The following is a 21773-nucleotide window of genomic DNA, read 5'->3' on the forward strand; positions in this document are numbered from 1 at the left end:
TTGAAGGCGCAGGCGGCCGAATTTTACGACGAAGGAATTTCCAAGCTCGTTCATCGCTACGATGAGTGCCTTAATTTAAATGGCAACTAGTAGAAAAGTAGTATTTAAGTGTGGCTTTCATCTGTATATAATAAAAAAATTTCCAATACTTTATTTATTTTTTATTCGAAAACATAATGTACTTTGTGGATAGCCCTCGTACTATTTGTTTGACAGCGGACAATTCCTGCTGCATACTACTAATCTGAAGAATGACAAAAATCATGCCATTCAGGCCAATCTTCGCTTACAGTATTTTTGATTTGATTTAATTCTGTTTCAAATCAGGCTTCTAAGGTGCCTCTTTGAGACAACACTTCACTAACAATTGTATAACAAGTGATAATTCTGAATGTAATTTTTCATTAAGCTAGGTGTCATGCAAAATCCACTTTGAAAAATCCTGTGAGAAACTTCCCCTCTGTGCGCCAAATTGTTCCCTTATCTTAAACTGTTGTTTGGCAATAAAATTATCTACCTTTGTACTTGGCTTAAAACAGAGTGTTTCATATGAGTTTGTTCATTAGTTAATTTTCGTATTGTATCAGGAATGCCTCGGTATGCGGTTTTCAGTTGTAAGTGGGAATCATGAATGAAGACAATTCTTCTCCAGTCAATGAGAGTCCAGCTGGTAGACCTGTCTGGAGACGCCCCAGACACCAGTGGTATACCAATCAGACTGTCGCCTGCCATATGATCCGACAAGCTAGAGGTGCCATTTCGTGTCACAGGAAGACCCCTTTGGTTGTCATCCGCGGAAGTATTACAGCACAGTTGTACGTCGACGAAATTCTACGTCCTGTTTTGGTGCCCTTCATGGCAAGCCATTCTGGCTTACATTTCAGTAAGACAATTCCCATCCGCACACGGCGAGAGTTTCTAGTACTGGTATTCGTGCTTGCCAAATCCTTTCTTGGCCAGTAAGGCCGATCCGATGATCTCTCCCCAATCAAGAACATTTGGAGCATTATATGCAGGGCCCTCCAACAACCTCGGGAATTTGACGATGTAATATGCCAACTGGACATTATTTGAGACGATATCCCTCAAGAGGACATCCAGCAACTCTGGCAATCAATACCAACCCGAATATCTGCTTGCATAAGGGCCAGAGGCGGACTGAAGCTTTATTGACTTGCTCACTTTGTGAAGCTGTTTCTCTTAATTAAGTCATCCAATGTGTCTGGAATTATAACTATTTGTTTGCCTGTACCTGTACATCACATCTAACGATTTCCGTCCCGTTTGGGTAATTCCATTGTGGTTCGTTGGTTTTTTTCTTAGAGTGTATGTTCCAGTAAAAATACGATACATGCTGTATCTAGATGTTGTCGAAAACGAACGACATCACAGTAGGATGTTTATACATTTAAATGAAAGTGTCCGGAGAACCTTTCTTCAACGCGCCACTGTCGGTAACATGACCCATTTACTGCCTGATCCGTCACGTACACAATTCGTCGGCCCGCCCAGTACCTAGTCGATAACTGATTAGACATTCAGCATATGCGCGGCTGCAGGAGACGCTTCATTATACATTACAATCCAGATGTAATATGATCTACTGGTGGGAAGAATCAAGCGATCGCTCCTGTTTGTCTTGACTCAGTATGTCACATGGAAGGTCAAATATAGACAATATGCCAGACGATCAGTGAATTTGATCTTAAGAGTAGCACTGGTAACAAACAATCAAAAAGTAAGTTTCATGATGAAAGGTAGACACAAAGTATTGCAACACACAAACAAATTAGTTTTTGGTGGCTTCTTAAGCTAAGAATATCAAACGCTCATAGACGAATAAGATTCATAAGAAATGTATTTTGCACTTTCTAGGTTAACAGTGAAACTGCAAAGGTAACGGGAAACAGCGATTTATTTAGATAGAAAATGGATATTAACGCGAATTTTTACCAAATTATTATAATATTTGAAATTAAATAATTTAGGTCACACACATGTACACAGAAGTGATGAATCCGATAAAGAATATTTCCTTTCAATTATGCCACAATTAAGCCAATTACAGATTCTAAGACTTGTAATGGGAACCAGTTGGCTTCAATAATTGCATAAAAAGCAATAATAGCATCAAAAGCTACATACTGTGAACAAGACTCAAGATAATTGTAGTTTCTATCACACATCCTCTTTTATTTCCTATAATTCTAACGACCCTGCCCAAAACTAATTACACAAAAGATTGTGAAATAGTTTCTTCTGTTTAACAGGAATGTGCAATGCGACGAGTCATTTCCTAAGGATATTTTCAGATTTTAAGAGATGTGGTGATACCATGTAATGAAACTCTGTGTATCAATAGCAAATTTCATTTAATATAAAGGACTTTACAGAAATCTGTAGACGAACTCGGAAGTGTTTTAGAGGGTATCGTGAGGAATAAAATCAGGATAGGCGCTCGTTTATGGACATGTCAGCTGCCGGCACTACAGAGCGTCAAATTTATAGGTGCCAGCGAACGCCGCTAGGCCACCCCTTCAGCACCAAACGTGACTTGACACACTGACAGACCACAGGCAGAACGTCTCGCAATGTTCTTTGTTGTTCAGTGATCGCCACTGATTGCCACGGTCGGTAGCGGAGAAGATTGAGCTGGCTGCTGTCTAGGCAGCTGTTGTCTCCTTTGAATGTGATGCTCTGTTATCTCAGTGGATGGAATCCCCTTGTCCAAGACCGTCATCCGTCAAGGTAACAGAGCATCGCAGCAGCTAGCTCCAGCTTCTCCACTGACGATCGTGGCAATCGGTCGCGATCGCTGAATAATGAACAGCACTGCGAGACACTCGGTCTATGGTCCGTCAGCGTACCAGGTCACGTTTGCTGCCGAAGGGGCGGCCTAGCAGCAGGCGCCAGCAACTATAGCTTCGTCCCTGTGTAGCGTCGTTAGCTGACGTTTCCAGACACAGGTTCCTTTCCTCAATTTGTTCCCAGTGACACCCACCAAGCCCTCGAAGTTTTTTGTAACGTCCTGAGTGTACGCTACGATAGAAACCTGGGTCACTAAATTTGAAATAAAGAGATCTCGATAAAAGTAGAAGTAGTAAGCGTAAGTCTCATAGCTCTTAATGCAGCTGTAAAACATGAAACTTTGGCAAGCGCAAGCTACGAATTACAAATAGGAGGAAAAACAGTATCGAAATACTGAGAGAGAATGTTATGAAGAAGCGAAAAGTAAATCTTAAATGTCGAAGAAACGAGATCAAAAATGGTACTTCGTATTGAATAAAAGAACAAAAACTCTCTTCATTAATAGTTCGTCGATAAAAATCTTTACACGATAATCTAATGTACTTCTACACAGATGTTTCTCTTCACTGCTTTTGAAAGAGGAAAGAAACCCATGAATTAAATTAGATGTTTCCTGTACCTATCAGTTCTTAAACTGACAACAACGTCATTTCCATATGTTCCATTCCATATGTTAGCATTAAAGTATTAACACAAATGATCCCCTCTATTATAAAATGTGTAATGATTTTATTGTGACATTAAGTTAAGAGCAATTCTAAAATACATTAAGAATCATCATGAAGAAAAACGTCAATAGATAAATTAAACAGGAAAAGAAATGTACTCTGATCTGTGAATAACATCACTTTTTCAGACTTTGGATGCTAGGAGCAGGGACATGATAAGCCACGTTAAAAATGTTCACAACAATGGTATAATGCCACTATAAATTCTTAAGTTTCACAAAAAAGGGACAACATTATCTTTTCCTCCTTCCGTATCTCCCATTACGACCAACTTCAGAAAGTTAGCAGTATGCACAAAGTACTCTGAATGGATATGAAGCAATAATTACCAAATCATGAAATGGAGCGGAATGCTTGGGGAGGAGGTGGGGAATCACGTTTTTTATTTGTCCTTACACGGCCTTTCAAAATGCTCTGCAGCTCGAACGACAGCTGAAACTGATCCCGTACGTGGAAGTAAGAAAATTATACAAACGTCCAGGTCGCTTGTCTCGTAAATACATTGTATTACAGTACAGCGTTAGTAACGCATGTTTTATGTTTCCCTCCCTGAATATTTCAGGCATTTTCGTTTACTGTGCTTTTGTGGAATCTGTAATTGTGGCCAAGTTACTGTAGGCTCATATAATGAAAGGTTAAAAATTTTTTTCCGGTGCCTTAGCATGGCAGAAGGTATCGGCATTCAGATCATCCAAGAGAGTTGTTTCAGCTTTACTTATTGCGTCAAGCAATGCCGAATCAGCTCCGTCCCTGCAGCAGATGTGAAGTAGTAAACGTGTGGTGTAAAGAGAGTATTCAAGACTTGGTTGTCGAAAGAAATGTCTAATATTGTGTACTGAATATTTGAGCAACTTGAGAATATCGTGTAATTTCTTTGGTAGGGTGTTACATGGAGTGCTTTATGATATTTGAATGGTACATGTTGTGTCACGTATGTGGCTGCATAGTAAGGATGATTGTGATGTACTTCAGCAACGTAATATTTGTTCTTACAGATGAGTGTGTAATGAGAATCCCCTCCACCAGGGATTACTGAGGTATCACTGATGGACGTGCTCTGTACCAATGAAGCAAAAGATTAGCTAGGGAAATCTGTCAGCTTATGTAGTATCTCTGTTTTTTCTGCCCTCAAAGAAACAATAAATCATATCGATATCTAAGTATGAAACAATTTTACCACCTAAGATAAAGAAGGCAGAGGTTCAAATTATTCTCTGTACATTTTTTGGTCTGCCTATTTTTGCAGTTGGGGATGATGCCAGAGCATTTCATACTAGTTCATCATTGGAAGCAAGAAGACTTTTTTTCTTAACTGGTTCTCTATCATCAGATATCCACGGTACAATAATGCATATAAACCGGCTGTGTACATTAATGTAAGAGAATAAATATGTTTAAATGCAAGTGCTTATTGTGAATAATGTTATGAACTATGGAAAATAAAAACACTAGTGTAATTTGAAAAGTTGTTCTGTTTCATCTATGTTATTAACACCAAAGAAGTATTTTATTATTATGATTCTTTAAGCCTCAAGTCAGAGGAGCCCTTGTACACAATTACGTAATTTATATGGAATAATAATAAAAAAATATTGCTAATTGTTCATATGAAAGATATAAGGATGCAAACGACAGACAGAGAAAAGAAGAAATAACATACATGCCAACCATTAAGAAGCGAAGGAAGCGAAATACAATCCACAACGGTGCAGAGTCGGTCCCATACCATGCGTCTGTCGAGGAAAGGAGCGTCTTATTATGCGGAATGAAGACAACCGTCCTTGGGAGGTAAACCTCCATTGCAGATCCTGGTCCTAAAAACTAGGTTTTGATGAGATGGACCTAAAGTTCAACCATCACAAAAATGTTGGAATGCAGAAGCTCCGAAATGCGCCTCGGGCCTGGACTGATGTAACAGAAGAAGGAAATTGTTTACAAAATGGACGATAATTATATATACATCGTATTTACATGGGATCGAAACTAAATAAAAGGGTTTTGAAGGAAGCGGAAAAGCAGGGATGACTACGTATAATAGGTCTGAACTATGCATCCGCTCGTATGTACAAGAGCGCGGCCAGAGAAATAGTCACTTCGCCGTTGGGTGAGGGATTTCAAGACGTACCGATAGGGGGCACATGAAGAGGCGGCGGAATAAATTTAGGACTAGACGCGCCTTCGCGAGTTTGTCTTGCTCGGTATGCTGACTGGTGGATGACTCCTGGGTTCTGAAGCGGTGAGCTACGCGACGGACGGATCGTACCCATTATTGATAACCGCACATGGGATGGAATGTGATGGACCTTAAGGAAATGTGGTATTTTATCAGTATCCGTCCCTGTGTGTGGTGTGTTGCAATAGAAGGAAGATTATCCCCGGAGGGCCCTATAACTCTTGGCTGGAGATTACTTACGCATATTGCACCGAATTGAGTCTACGCAACGGTACTATGTTAAATCTGTTCAGCCTTCATTTGTTAAACCTGAATTAATGGTGATTCATTGGAGAGCTATTCTATTGCAATGTCTTTGGCGAAATAACAGTAAAAGTTACTAACGTTTTTTACAAGAGGTTTTTCATTTGGTGAGACCACTTTGTATTTGGTTACTTCTCCAGAAACTCATTACTTTTATGACCACGCGCCAGCTCTTCTCTGTGATGTTACCTGAACATCTCCTTCGTACAGAGTATGATAATGCATGTATATTATGTCTTTCGTGCCTCAGGGTGTGTCGAGTATACTTAGCCTGTAAATATTTTCGGCACGGATCTCGTGTTTCATGCCTCGTTGACGGGGGTATTTTCGTGTAAGTAATTACTTATATGGACGTGTATGACATTGATTTCTTTATGTTCTAGTAAAATGGCTAAGAAGCACGAGTGGCCTTCCTGATTCGTAAGCTACATCCTTACTTTTAAGAATCCGACTTTCGTCGATGTTTTGAATCAGCGACCTTATTGTTATTACTTTCAATCTTTGAAATTTTATTCCAACTGTTAACCGTGTAAATGGTAAAGCAGCTTCATCTTTCAACGGAAAAGCGTTTCCCTTTTTTAACTTTGTTAAATTTTCTTGAACACTGCTTTTGTAACATTAATAGGTGGATTTAACATTGTTTGTTTTAATCGTGATAAGTTTAACTGACTCTTGCTTGTAAATTGTTTTTAACCAGTCTTAAAGTTTACGTGAAGATTTTTTTTAAACTCTGCCAAATTTCCATTTTGGACATCTCTGCTAAATAAAATATGTTTTTATTCTCTAATAACTTTACTTTCTAGAGCCCATTACCTTACCGTCCTCTGCTCCACGCACCTCTACTACCTTTAAAGGTCTAACAGAGGAGCCGCGCGGAGTGGCCGCTCGGTTCGACGCGCCATGTCACGAATTGCGCGGCCCCTCCCACCGGAGGATAGAGTCCTCCCTCGGACATGGGTGTGTGTATTGTTCTTATCATAAGTTAGAGTAAGTTAATTTAAAAGTAGTGTGTAAGTCTAGGGACCGATGATCTCAGCAGTTTGGTCCCTAAGGGAATTCACACACATTTGAACATTCTAACAGGCAGGAAAAAAGAAGGAACAGAGGAAAAAATCTGGTTCTTTCAAGATGGAATAGTACTGCAATTATAAAAGTATATGAGCTTACTGACGACTCCTCGAATAATAAGAAACTAAAGTTTTACGAAGAACAGACAAGTTATTAGATATAAAATGTACTCGTAAGTAACGGAAAGAAGATAATAGTAATAGTGTGTTACGCTAAGTTCTTAGGTGATGAAGACTCAAAAGCATATAACAATGTAGGAGCCGCTCAGACATGGTGAGAAGACTATCACGAAACTGGAATGTATTGGTCGTATCCAGAAGAGGTTGGGCACCAGGGTGAAGAAGTTGAAATAAATAAAACGTTCTCCGTTTTCCAGCGGCTTCAGTTCGAACAAAATCCTCGAGCTTTCGATGGCCATCTTCGCCATCGTCGTCAGGAGTTCACTGACTGCCGGGGCTGCGTGCCTGACTAGCGTGCATTGTATGCACCTTTGGAGCGGGTTAAGCAGGGCCTGTTGTTCCTGCGTCGTAGATCACAGTTGGTGTGTGGTCCTCTCTGTTAGATTCGCCTTCTCGTTGTCGCTTCAGTGTCTTCCTCTTCTTTTGCGCCTACGGTTTCTCGCTTGTATAGGCATGATGACATCAGCAGCAGCCAATCAGATCGACACAATGTGGCGCGCGCGCGTTAGTCGACCCGGACAGCTAGCGGCGCTATTGCCCGTGGCAGCACCGTTGACGTCAGGTGGAGCCAGGGGCAGGCGCCACGTTTGAAACTGCCGCTCCCTCGTCGCGCATCTGTCTTTGCTTTCTTTCGATGAAATAAAGTTTGAGAGACAAGAAACTTCCTGATGGTAAAACCATAAGAGGCAGGCTGACAGACAAAATGATTGATGATCTACAGCAGTATTATGGGATGGCCATTAGAAATAATACCAAGGATTTGTTGAAAATGAAGCAGGCAGTATGGGCTACCTTCTTCCACGGACTGTCGACTGATGAAAAACCAGTACACCACCTTTCCCCTCCTGGACCTGATTCATGGTGCAATTACTGCAATGCCCGGTACATTCCATCCCAGCAGCTGTCATGGATATCATAAAACCTATTTACAGGGACCTGGCAAATCCTGAATTACAGAAGAAGTTTCTGCATGGTCGGACTCAAAATCTCAATGAGTCGTTCAATAATCTTAAATGGACTCTTAATGGACCCACCGACAAGTGATGTTTGAAGTGGTCACTGTAGCAAGTAGATATCTACTAATACCAGTATTGCTGGCCACTGCTTCGATCACAGGTGAGGTAGATTATTCCTACGCGTCGGTCAGAGGCCTGAAGATGGCGTAATAAAGCACCGAAACTGGTTGCCTGATAAAATAAGGTTAAAAATTGATGGCTGAAAGTTGTTTAATTTGACATTCTCAATCGAACAGCCTAGTCCCGCGACCATCGCTAAAAAGATGGACATATAGAGTGAACAAATGGTTTAATTCATATTTAACTGGAAGAATGTAGAAGTTTGAAATTAACAGTACAGACAGTTTGCAAAAATCAGCAGAATGCTCTAACTGGGGAGGCATCAAGAACGGTATCTCGTGGGATTCACTTCTGGATTCCTTCTTGTTCTTAATGTATGTTAATGACTTGCCGCGTTATGAAGATGCAAAGCTAGTTATTTTTTTCTGATGACACATGTAAAGTAATTGAAATGCCTGGGCTAGCAGGCCAGAGCGGGTTAGATTGTGGAAATGGGCCAAAATGAGGTAGCTGTCAGTTGCACTCAACATACAAACTTTATTTGTCCAAAAACAATATTACACAAGAATGCAAAACACTCAAAGTTGTAATGGACTCCTTTGATTAACTTTAGATCGGCTGAAGGCCACACTCAAAATCCAAGACGCAAGGCCTAATTAAGAAATTGACATAGAAGGTTCTTCTGGAGGTGTCAGCCAAAAATATTTTCTAAATCTTCAGTCTAAACAGGCTGAAGGCCTTAGCGCTTTAATTTTAATGGAACTCGGCTGGAGGCCACATATTAAGCTATAAGAAGTGTTTCAATCCAACGGCAGAAGGCCTAATCTTAAAACAATTGAAGCGAATTCGGCTGAAGGCCCCATACAAAAACATCACAACCGTATGCCTTAAGGGCAAGACAAGAACCATTAATTCAAGAGATATTAAAACTCGGCTGAAGGCCACAAATCAACATAATAACAGCTTAAGGCCCTAAAAGGTTTGATGTAAAATTCGGCTGAAGGCCCCTATAAGTCCAACAATAAAACTGGGGCCTAAGCCCCAGGGGTATGCACTGGATGTACACCACAGTGGTTAGACCTAGGATTTCCTATGGGGTCGTAGTGTGGTGGAAGAAGGTAGAACAGCGGGTTGCTACTAAAGAGCTTGCTAAGGTGCAGAGATTGGCCTGCTTAGCCATAACGGGCGGAATTAGCAGCACACCAAACGCTGGAATGGAAGCCATGCTGAATATGCCTCCACTTCACCTTTGGGTTAAGATGGAGGCAGCAGCGGGGGCACACAGACTTAAAACTGGCCAAAACTGGGTCTCATTTGGATACCCAGGATCACACACTAACATAGTAAGTGAGGTAAATATAGGTGTGGCTGGGGAAATGCCCGCTGACTGCATAATAACTCCGAACTGCTTCGACAAGCCTTACAACATAATAATTGGAAGTAGGGAGCAGTGGGAGAAAACAGTTCGACACCGTATGGGGGACATCGTTTGGTTCACCGATGGGTCGAAAACAGATCAAGGTGTTGGGGCAGGGTTGTACGGCGTTCAGCCAAGACTGGAGAGCAGCATCTCTCTACGGAAACTGGCCTCTGTATTCCAAGCCGAAATTACTGCAATCAGGGCGTGTGTGGAGGAGAATATGAGTAGGCGCTACAATGACCGTAACATCTACATCTATTCAGACAGCCCTGAAATCATTGGCAGCTCCTGCAACAAGATCTAAGATTGTTGCAGATTGCCACAGGGCCCTGGTGGAGCTAGTGGGAAGCAATAGGGAGAACCTAGTGTGGGTCCCTGGCCACTCAGAGATCTGTGGCAATGAACAAGCCGATAGATTGGCCAGGATGGGGACAGCAGCTCTATTTATTGGACCGGAACCTGTATTGACAATCACCAAGGCTATGATCAAATTAGAACTACGGAACTGGCTTAGGAAACAGCACGTAGGATATTGGACCAAGGTCCATAAACAAAAACATGGTAAGGTAATGATACCTAAGTCATGTTTTAAAAGAAACTCTTTAATCCTGGGATAGAACAGGAAAGAGATCAGACTCATGACTGGACTGATGACCGGCCATGGGAACTTCAAAAAACACCTACAAACAATGGGTATAACGGAAGAGGACCCTAAATGTAGGATCTGTGATGAGGGTGAAGAAACTGCATCACACCTAATCTTTGAATGCATGGCATTTGAGAGTAAAAGATAAAGAATCTTTGGGACAACTAGGCCTGAAGAAATTGTGTCTAACAAAAACTGGTAGAGGGACTCCTCGCATTATTTACGGGCACTGGTTGGCTTTACTAGATATACAGGGAGCGATATCGCACAATAAACCCAGTTTCGGTGCGGGCAGTGACGGATTAGACCTAAGCTGTTTTAGCTCTGCTTTTAAAATCAAATCAAATCAAGTACAACACTCTGATGCCTTAAATGCAAGACAAGAACATTAATCCAGGATATATAAAAAGCGGCTGAAGGCCACACATCAACCAAATAGCTAAAACTCAAACAGGAAAGTTACTTTGTAACGGACACGGAAGGGCGCTCAGAAGTCCCAAGGGCCGGCCAGGAATTGTAACACTAACGCCCGTTTAGGAGAGACAGGCAGCCTGACCAACAATCTCTTAATCGGAAGGCAACCCGACCGACAAACAGCCAACCGACCCATCAGCAAATCAGTTCCGCTCGACGCAACCAGCAAAACGACCACAACGGAAGCATTTCAATATAACGACGCACAAAATATTGGCGAATACAACGACCAACAACACCTCAGCCGTCTAACTATACGCCGCACCGGACAGCAACAACGTGACGAGGAAAATACACCGCCGAAAATTACGTCAACGGTCAGGGCAGTTAACCAGAACGTCAATGGCCACAAGGCAGAAGGTACCGCTGGTGAACTTCAATAACAGGGAATAATTAAGTTAAGTTAAATTCCATAGGAAGACAGCTGGAATCTTAGCCGACTTAAATACACACACGTTGTGCCCGAGAGAATGTCCCAAAAGCGACAACCAGGATCAAACGAAGAAATATAAACAGTTGAGGCTCGATAGTAAGTGAGGACTCAACTTTCATGTCCTAGATCTGTGGGCGACGAACTTCGCAGCACTCGCAAGCAGCACCTCACACTCCAACCGTGCGTGCACGCTACCAGCGGCTCCAGCCCGACTCCGCGCGACGGGGGCTTGCTTGCTGCTCCACGACAACCGACCGCTTGGACTGCTGGTCCGTCCGCAACTGCTGCTCCGTCGCGACTCCCACTGACTTTCTTCCTTCGGACGGACGACGCCCCGGAGACACTGGCTCCGACCCAACCATGCAGAGGTAACACAACCGACGTCTCTGCACAGGAAGGAACCGATCCCCAAATACACGTCGAGGATGAGACGACCAACCAACCAACCAACGGTCGTCCCCGCTGGTACTGGCTGTGCCGACCTCATTGGGGCTCCGTCCCCGACTGCACTCCTGGTCCGTCTCGAAGTGACTGCCAGACACACGACGACCCGGAAATACTATCGGTGGCTCCAGAGATGGTACGACGGTGCACTTATCGATACGCGCTGCTACTGCCGCTCACGGGCAAGTAAGGCAGGAAGTCAGTGACGCCAGTAAATGGAATAAGAAAACTAGGCGGCTGTACCGTAATAGAAGGTGACAAACAATAAATGGCGTGAACACGAGCCGTGCACGGCTCAGTAATCACATCCAGCAAACAACAATTAGCTGAGGAAATTTTAATTAATGTCCTTCAGAAAAATATTAAGTGGCTCTCTGCAAATGGACACTCACTAATTTTGGGGAAACACAGTATATACAGTTCTGTACAGTAAACGGTATAACACCACTGACAAACGTAGACTTTGAACAGAAGTCTGTTGCTAAGGAAGAATGTTCGAAATTTCTTGGTGCATGCACTGATGAGAAACTGAATTGGAAGAAACACATTGATGATCTGCTAAAATGTTTGAGTTCAGACATTTATGCTATTAGGGTTATCGCAAATTTTTGTGATAAATATATCAGTCAATTAGGCTACTGTGCCTATTTTCATTCACTGCTTTCGTATAGCATCATATTTTGTGGTAATTCGTCATTAAGAGAGAAAGTATTCATTGCAGGAAAGCGTGCAACCTGAAAAATAGCTGGAGCTCACCCAAGATCACCTTGCAGACATTTATTTAAGAAACTAGTTATATTCACAGTACCTTCACGACACATATATTTGCTTATCAAATTTGTTGTTAATAACCCATTCCAATTCAAAAATAATAGCAAAGCGCATAACTACAACACTAGAAGAAAGTATGATCTTCACTGTTCTGGGTTAAATCTGACTTTGGCACGGAAAGAGGTAAATTATGCTGCCGCGAAAATCTTTGGTCATATAACAGATAGCATTAAAAGTGTGACAGGTAGCCAACCAGCATTTGAAAACAAAGGAATTTCTTAATGACAACTGCTTCAACTCAATAAATGAATTTTTAACTAGAAAGTAGTGCTTGTAAAAAATTTGCGTTTTGTTAGACCTTATAGAAACTACAAGAGATACAGTTATTAAGAAAACCGTAAAATTAAATTTGGTGACAACTGGAACGTCATTATTGTTCGTATAACCTATGAAATATTTCATTTGCGAGAGCCCATGCGCAAGCTGCCATCGGGATTTTAGTTCCGACGGTCGCCTTAATACGATCGAGAATGTTCCCTACCTCAGGAAAAATTTTTATTTGCAGCTGTTACTGGCCCTTCGCTACTGCATCCATCACCGAAATCGCCGATAAAGGCTACACAAAAGTAATGTTGGTACTTCCAGGACAATATTTCCGTTTGAAGTCGAGAGAAATATATTTGTGAGTACGGTTCTACGAAACCCAAGTTTTATCGAATTATACTACAAGACTTTTGTTTTCAGCTCGCAATAAGTGCATTGTACACAAAACTTCGTTCGTGCTGCTGCAATGCCTCTGCATTCTCTTAAAAATTTTCGTCCATCATTACATTTCTGAATCAAGAACCAAGTGAACGGAGAATACAAAGAACGGACGTCTCTCTGAGACAGAATAACTTTTTTCACGGAGATCATCCTATATTTTTCTAGCTGTTGGATACTCTCCTCTTCAGCAGTATAAAGTGCAGTTCTACATAACATCTTTTTGTCACAATCGTCCAGTTCCATAGATTTCCGTTTTCATTTACATCCCTTTCTTGGAGAATCGTAACACATACTCACATCTAGATACCCTACTGATGTTAGTGCACTGCTAATATGGAACACAGAAGACTCCGAAATACGACAATGTTTTGTTGTCATTTAACGAACTCGCACAAAATTTATGTTATTCCTGGTTTCTTCATTGATGGCCAGATCAGTAAAAAACTTCAATGCATTCGATACGCCAAGTTCAGATTGTTTTATCTTTTAGCCCTTCACTGGAGTAGCTGTACACGCAGGCCCTTGCTCCTGCATTTCCCTCACTACCAAACAGACATCAATGCACTCTTCCGCGTAAGACTAAAATCACACGTGAACACATGGTATCGCACATAAACACTGAACATTCTCCTGGCGTTGACCTACTTTACTGTTAACACTGTGTATGTGGCAACAAAACTATGAGGCAGGCGAATCACAGCGGTTAAGTCCCGTAGACTGCTGGCAATGGGTGTGACCATGTGGCGTCTAATTACGTGACGGCCACTGCTATCGCACTCGCGTGCACCTTGAATTTCTAAGGGAAAGTCTAACTTTCAGGTGAAGCGGCGACCATGCGACTCGCTGTCACATCATCTTCACTATTGTGTAAATATTAAGGACGAGCGTAACTTTCGCGCGATGTATTACTGTCACGTAACATAGCTCGATGAAACTTGGATCATACATAGAAAGAACTACTACAATAGACTACAGAAATAATTGACAGAAATACGCAGTGTGTCGAATAGAAATGACACTTTTATTCCATGAAAATAGTTACACTGAAGTCACCGGAAATTATGATGGTCCAAAGTTCAACTGTATGTGAAATCCTATGGGACTTAACCTAAATTATCCTAATGACAAATACACTTCTATGCCCGAGGGAGGACTCGAACCTCCGCCAGGACCAGCCGCACAGTTCATGACTGCAGCGCCATAGACCGCTCGGCTAATCCCGCGCGGCGATGGTCCAAAGGTGTGATATGATTCTCAGTTGGGTGTGTGATCACTGCAGACTGCAATGGTTTGTCTGCAGCGTGCTTCCATCCTGATCACAAGATTGAAAAGACGTTCTTGAGGTAGGACGTTCCATTCCTCCACCATCACGGTTGAAAACTGTTGGATGGTCGTTGAAGGACGTGCTACATTATGTGTGTGTGTGTGTGTGTGTGTGTGTGTGTGTGTGTGTGTGTGTGTGTGTGAGTGTGTGTGTATGTGTGTCCGTCCCCAATGCATCTCACACAGACTCGATGGGATTTCAGTCGGGGGAACGGGAAGGCTGGTTCGTTCGCCACGTACATCCTCTCGTCTGCCTGCGGTGTTCAATGCGGTCACGAACTGTCAACCATGATAATGACATCAGGGTGGAATACATCCCTGAAAAGACGCACTCTGGGAAGGAGCGCAAAGTCACAATAACACAGACCGCTGAGTGCACCTGTTTCAGAGATTTGGGGGTCAATCCGCTAATGCAATATTATGTCTCTCCAAACCATAACATTTAGACCAGCAAAACAATCATGTTCGGCAGTGCTGGACATGCTCTCATATGCCGTATGCTGGGAACGCCGAATGCACCCAGTAACACTGTTTCACATGATGTTTTCGGTAGCCCAGGTTTTAGGTGGAGGGAGCCATAATGTTCCATGGACGTACTGTCCTCCAAATCTCCGAACACAGTGCATTCTCAGGTGAATGTAATTGTTACACCGCATTCCATCCCCATGTGCGTCTATTATGCACTGATTTCATTTTTATGGATGACAATGCCCGTCACATCGAACAGCGCAAGTGGAGCAGCTCTTAGAACGAGGGGTACTCTGCAAATGGACCAGGCTGTGAAATTTCTGTGTGTCGTCGATGATTTCTTTCAGTTACCTTCAGCACTACCTTGCAGCAATTCTTTCTACTTATGGTCCAAGTTTCATCGAGCTATATTACTTGGCAATTACACATCATGCGAGAGCATACTTACGTCTCTAAGTTTTTTTATAGTAATGCATTAGCCTTATCAAATTCGAAGTGGGTCTCTCAGTTAAATTCTGCACGTTTTTCAGTGATCTGCTTCGTCACAAATACTGCGTCTGTTTTAGCTCTTATTCCATTCACTTGCTCTTCATCTAATAAGAACCAAAGGCTTTCGTGTACATGGGTCGACAGGAGCTGTAAATTTCTTAAGGGTGCTCTTTCCAGCGAAGGGGGCTTTTATGTTTGAAAGAAATAGTTTATTTCATGCTTAGCAATTAACTAATTTAGCACCTTTGGCCATTTAGCTACCGGTGTTACTGGCGTCAAAGTGAGAAACTGTAAACCTTATACTTTTCACTGTGATGCAAGTAACAGAGATAGCTTGAAAATACCGAAGGGTGCGAAAGTAGCTAACAGCCAAGCATGAAATGATTATTTCCAAAATAGAAACGGCCTACACAGGAAAATGACTTCCCTCACTTAATAAGCACTCTGATATTGCTTCAAATACGCCTTTCAGGGCCCTAGTGCAAACTTGTATACTGCGTCCAGTAAGCCAGTACCCCTAATACTGGTATTTATCTTTTTTTTTTTAATGTGGTATAACACTGGTTTATTCAAATGCTCATGATGACAATCGTCATTTGTAACACATGTTGACCAGATTCAACAGTTGTGGCTGTCAGCCATGCACACCGTTAGCTATATGGGTGGCATATTTTAAACAATAGCAGTGAAAGACCGGAGACACTAGGTCCCATAGTTCATGATGTTACGAGCTCTTATTTGGGAGGAATCATTTTCTGAAATTTTTTTTTTGCCTACAGGTCAGAAGCTGTGACACGTTGTCATCTATGCAACAATGAAAATAGCTTCCATAACTTTTATTACTGTAAAAAATATTGCGTAATGAGCTACGTTGACGAAACCTAAGCATAACACAAAACCTTTTTCTATCGCCTTCTGGAGTCATACGACTCTGGAACAAACTATCCCATAAACTGAGTCTTATCCAAAACTTTGCTGCACCATTCAAGAGCAGTTTAAATCTATATCTATTGTAATGGGCGGAATTTCCCTCTTGGCATATCCAAGTTGTTCTTCTGTCCAACAGTGAACCAGTATCTATCACATACTCAACATTCTTTACTCATCGATATCTACATCGTTTTGTTCCTTGCATCTCTTCTACTAACCTTACTGTTCACACACCTTCCCTGACCAGTCAACTTCTCCACATTTTATTCCTCCAGTACTGCTGCCATACATTTCTGTTAGATTTCAAAAAATGGCTCAAATGGCTCTGAGCGCTATGGGACTTAACTTCTGAGGTCATCAGTCCCCTAGAACTTAGAACTACTTAAACCTAACGAACCTAAGGACATCACACACATCCATGCCCGAGGCAGGATTCGAACCTGCGACCGTAGCGGTCGCGTGGCTCCAGTCTGTGTCGCCTAGAACCGCTCGGTCACTCCGGCAGGCTTGTCAGATTTCATCATCGCCTTCGTCAAGAACACAATGAGAAATTGCTTAATATCATCTTAATAAGACAGGCATTTCTTAATTCAATATAATCATTAGGTCTACTATTTCTATTATATGTGCTGTTCACGTACTAAGTATATTGTAAAGTTGTCTCACTAAAGAGATCTGTTAGATGTGAAAGACTGCATGACGGCGCTAATCTCACCGGGTAGAATAATTGCATAAATAAATAAAATATCATCATCATCATCTATATCAAGAATTGGGCCTTTTCGTCCGTTCAAAGTTAGTGAAGCCTTCTCTTCTGGTCTTCCTAAAAATCTTTTAGCTCTTGTTTTGTATTGTTTTATGGCTTTAGTGATTCTTGCATCTGGCGTACGGTTTATATGTTATTTGCTTCTAAACTGATATTGTTTCACTATGTCAAATATAATTTGCATGTTCAGTTCAGTTCGGATGTCATATCTCTTTTTATCAATCGAAGTATATTCAGTCACGTATCTAAGGAAATTCAATTCACATGGTTCTATTCTCTTTTTTTCTCTCTTCTTAAGGGTCCAGTTTTGACATCCATAGAACAGTGCTGGTACAGCCACAACCTTATAGGACTTTAGTATGGTAACTCTGTGGACTTCCTTTTCCAACGTCCAGCGTAAAGTTCCACGGAGGTAGTTAAATAGGTCTAACTTATTTTGTATTTCATAGTTTGCTCCATGTGTAATACTGCACACTAAATATATAAATTAATTAAGTTTCTCTATGATCTGCTTGTCAATAAAATATCATGTTCGTAAATTGCGGTCTTTAACATGTCCATGGTGACAGGACATTAAAATATGATTATCTCCCATCCGTCCTCAGAAAATATGGTATGAATACCGGTCCAGTCATTCCGTTAGCTTTCATTTATTTTTGTTTAGTCGTTATATGCGAACCTACGAACACTGGTCCTTTTCGCCTTCTTTCTCAACAAAGACACAAATGTGTTTTAACTTGGACCACTTTTCAGACTTTTGCTTCTAACCAGCTCTTTAATAGAAATTCAATATAATCTCTTATTCCATTTTTAAATGATAGCCTTCATTTTTTGTCTGCTGCTTTCTTTACCTGAAATTACAAAAAGTACTTCGGAAAAGTAAGATTTTTCCAGATATGAAATAAATGTTCTAGGGTACATGATCATGTACATAGGAACAAATATTTTATTGAAATTAAAAGCGTTGAAGTCGAAAAAATTTTGTCAGTACTGTATTTAATAGCCTGTTACGTTCTCTACTATACACCAAAGGCCAATCAGCGAAAGTAAGTTTAGAAGTGTTATGAAAACCTAGTAACAAGATTTTCATTTTCAAGACATGCAGAACATTGAGAGAACTGAGTTCTCTCCAAATAATATATACATATATTTACAAGGGACATTTCATAAATTATACTTCAATTGTTTTATTATCTCAAAAAAATGATTTTAGAACCTTAATGTAATTCCCATTCTTCTCAGTAACAGCGATCCAGCATTTCGGCAAGTCTTGTATTCCCGTTAGCAAGCCATTTTTCTTGATCAGTCTGATTACTCGGGTCACTGCATCAGAAACCTCCTCAACGGCTTGAAAACGTGACCATCGGAATGGTTTCTTGAGCTTTGGAAACAAATCTAAGGCTGGTGTGCTCATATCAAGACAATAGGGTAGATGGTTAAAGATTTCCCATCCAAAATTCTCCAAACCTCTGTTTACTGGTTCGGCACGAGGGTTTAGAACTAGACCTGCGAAAGTATCGGACAATCATTACCGTGTCTTTCGCCGCAAAACATTTAGCAGAAAGTCCTTATAGTATCACCCCGTTGCAGTGGTTCCTGGGGCACTGTCTGTTGCTACCATTCAATACTTGTCATAAGCCATAATTGTCATCAACTGACTTTGGACGGTTGTTCGAAGGGAGTCAGAATGTTCCCACTGAGAGGACTGAAATTTCAGTTCTAGTTCAGAACCTCGAATCCATATTTCCCCAACTGCAACAGTCCTATTTAAAAACTGATCTTCTTCTGTTTCATAGCGCTGATGCAACTTTTATGCGATTCTCTTGCCATTTGGTTTTTTGCTCTTCATTCAGCTCATGAGAATCCATTTTACAGCGATATTTCATTCGTCTAGTTTCTCGATTATGATTCTGAACACCAAAGATACTTACTCGTTTCCTTCATTTGCAATTTCTTCATAAATTTTTCGTTTATCTTCTTGCAAAATATTGTCAGTAGCGACAGCGGAAGTGCAGTCTGTTGCAGTTACCGGCCGCTCACTCCTTGAGCTGTCTTCACTACCTGTCTGGCCTTCACGGAAACAAAGCCAATCGTGACACCGTGCTTCTATCCCGTACGCTATCCGCACAAACTGCAACTTGAGCATTGTGAATTTCGGTATGTGTTTTTCCCCGCAATCCTTCAATTTTGATGTAAGATCGCTGATTACTAAGTGGGATTTTCTCCCTCCATCTGAAATCGGAATGTCTCACTCAAAACGCAAATTATTATAGCAGTAACAACATATAGAGATAGCTGAAAGTGTGTCTCGCAACTAAGGCGAGGCGCGTAGAATCGTTCCACGGATGCGCATGCGCACTGTGGAGAAGTTTTGAAAATACGCTCTTATTTACAAATTCTGTACAAAACGCAACCTAATGTCTCACAAGAATCAAAGCAGTAGAAAATGTAGGAAACTGCTTCTGGCGGTCTCTCGGGCGCATCCCGGTATGTGAGTCTAAAATCGGTCACTAGATTCAAACACCGATCAGGAAACATTATACATTACTAGGTACATTATCCTCAAGGTACATCGCTTTCCATTACCCTAAAACGGCCTCTTTGTTATACGGCGATAAATCAGAAGAGAGAGAGAAAATACAATTTATTTGGGAGAAGGGGATAACCGAAAATCCAAATCTCTGTGATGAAATGAAGTATTTCTCATCGGACGAAGTTCAGTTACCATAAATACTATTTAGTACGAATTTCCTTCAATAAAACAGTACCATAAAACTTAAACACAAGGTATGAAAACATCTGCTTGTCCTTTCAGACCTGAGGATGATTGCGTGAACAGTTAAATCTAGTTATCAAATTTAATGCTGCATATTGTTTGCGGTCTATATAATTAAAAGATTTTGTACGAAAGTTTTTACAAATTTTCTGAACGTCAGAAGAATTTACAAATTTCAGTATCAAGCAGGAATAACCCAGCCTAATCAAAGGCAGAAATGCGACTCTGCGGTTGTATGGGAATGTGCATGTAGAGTGGATGACGAAATAAAATATAACCTCTCTCATCAACTAGCCAAAAATCAAAGTTCTAAACTGCCCACAAGTTATATATAGCTCGGAGCCCCCATGTGCTACTACGTGAAACGATTTACCCACATGTTACACAGCAGAAAAACTTCAATAGATCCCCGTAAATGTGCCTGGACCTACAAGTTCGGCTATGTTTCGTCCATGGGGCGCCGATTCACATTCGTCGCAATGTACCCAATGTTCCACCAAACTATTTAATATAAATGCAGGCAGGATTTGCTATGAAAAATCTATGTACGCACTCGCGTATTTTTTAAAGCCTCACAAATTCGAGTTTATTTCCAATAACAATAAAGGAAAATCGGAAGTCACAGTTATTAATAAATTAATTTCGGAACCTGACCGAGTTTCTTAAGATCTTGGAGGCCACGATTTATCGAGTGAGTTATCTTCAGAAAACTGTTTAAGTTACACTGTATATCAAACTATAAATTCCACAATGGCTACACAATGAAAACTTATAAGTGCGGCTTGTAGCAAATGCAACCCTAAAAGTAACAAGTGATCAGATGATGAAAAATATCTATGTCCGAAAGTAGGAACTCTGAATAATTTACACACGCGAATTAGCGGCTGTTTCGCCGCTCATCAGATAAAACTTTCTCCTAGCACAAACTAACACAGCCAGACCACCTGCAACGGCGTCCGAACCTAGTCTCAATTCCAAAGTGCCACTGTTCACCCATGAAATCTTGTTCAAGCACTATTGAAGGCAGTTAAACTACTGAAAGTGAAAATTGCCGAAGTTCTTAATTTTAACCTTTTATGCACACAAGATAAATCAGATCATACGAAAATACTGCGAGGAATATTATGCTGTTATCAGTTTTCTTTCATATAGCACAGTTAGTTTCTAAACGATGATTTCTACAGTATTCCTCCGTTCTCGGTTTTATAAGTGAAAATATTAACAACATTAAATAATTTTCTATATATCTGAAGTTTACAGCAGTACCGCTACTTTTAATGTTTTAAGAAAAGCTGTTTTTAATTGTGCGAAATCCACTTCTCGGCCTCTTATTTAAATATGTGAATAATTTCAGTGAATCGACTGTCACAGTGGTATGCAGTTTTACGAGATGTATCCGTAGACCTCTCGTTTGTTGCAATCGCATAACGTACTGCCGAGGTACTCACTTTTAGAATTCAGGAATTATTTATAACATTTAATTTACAGTAACGTATAGACTAACGCGCTTTTCCACATGTGTAATCGCCCATCTTTTCCGCCTCAAATGAGCCTACTGGCTATTCAGTAACACATATGGTTCAATATTTATTAATTGTGGGGTAGGTTTTAATTTTGTACTGGACATGAAAAGCGGTCATGAGAATTGTGCTCCCCAACGTAAGGGTTTTCCCGGTCACGCAGCTACCTTAGCGATCGGCTGAATACCAGAGACAACACATTCTATGGAGCAT

The sequence above is a fragment of the Schistocerca nitens genome, chromosome 2, assembly GCF_023898315.1.
Source record: "Schistocerca nitens isolate TAMUIC-IGC-003100 chromosome 2, iqSchNite1.1, whole genome shotgun sequence".
Classification (NCBI taxonomy): Eukaryota; Metazoa; Arthropoda; class Insecta; order Orthoptera; family Acrididae; genus Schistocerca; species Schistocerca nitens.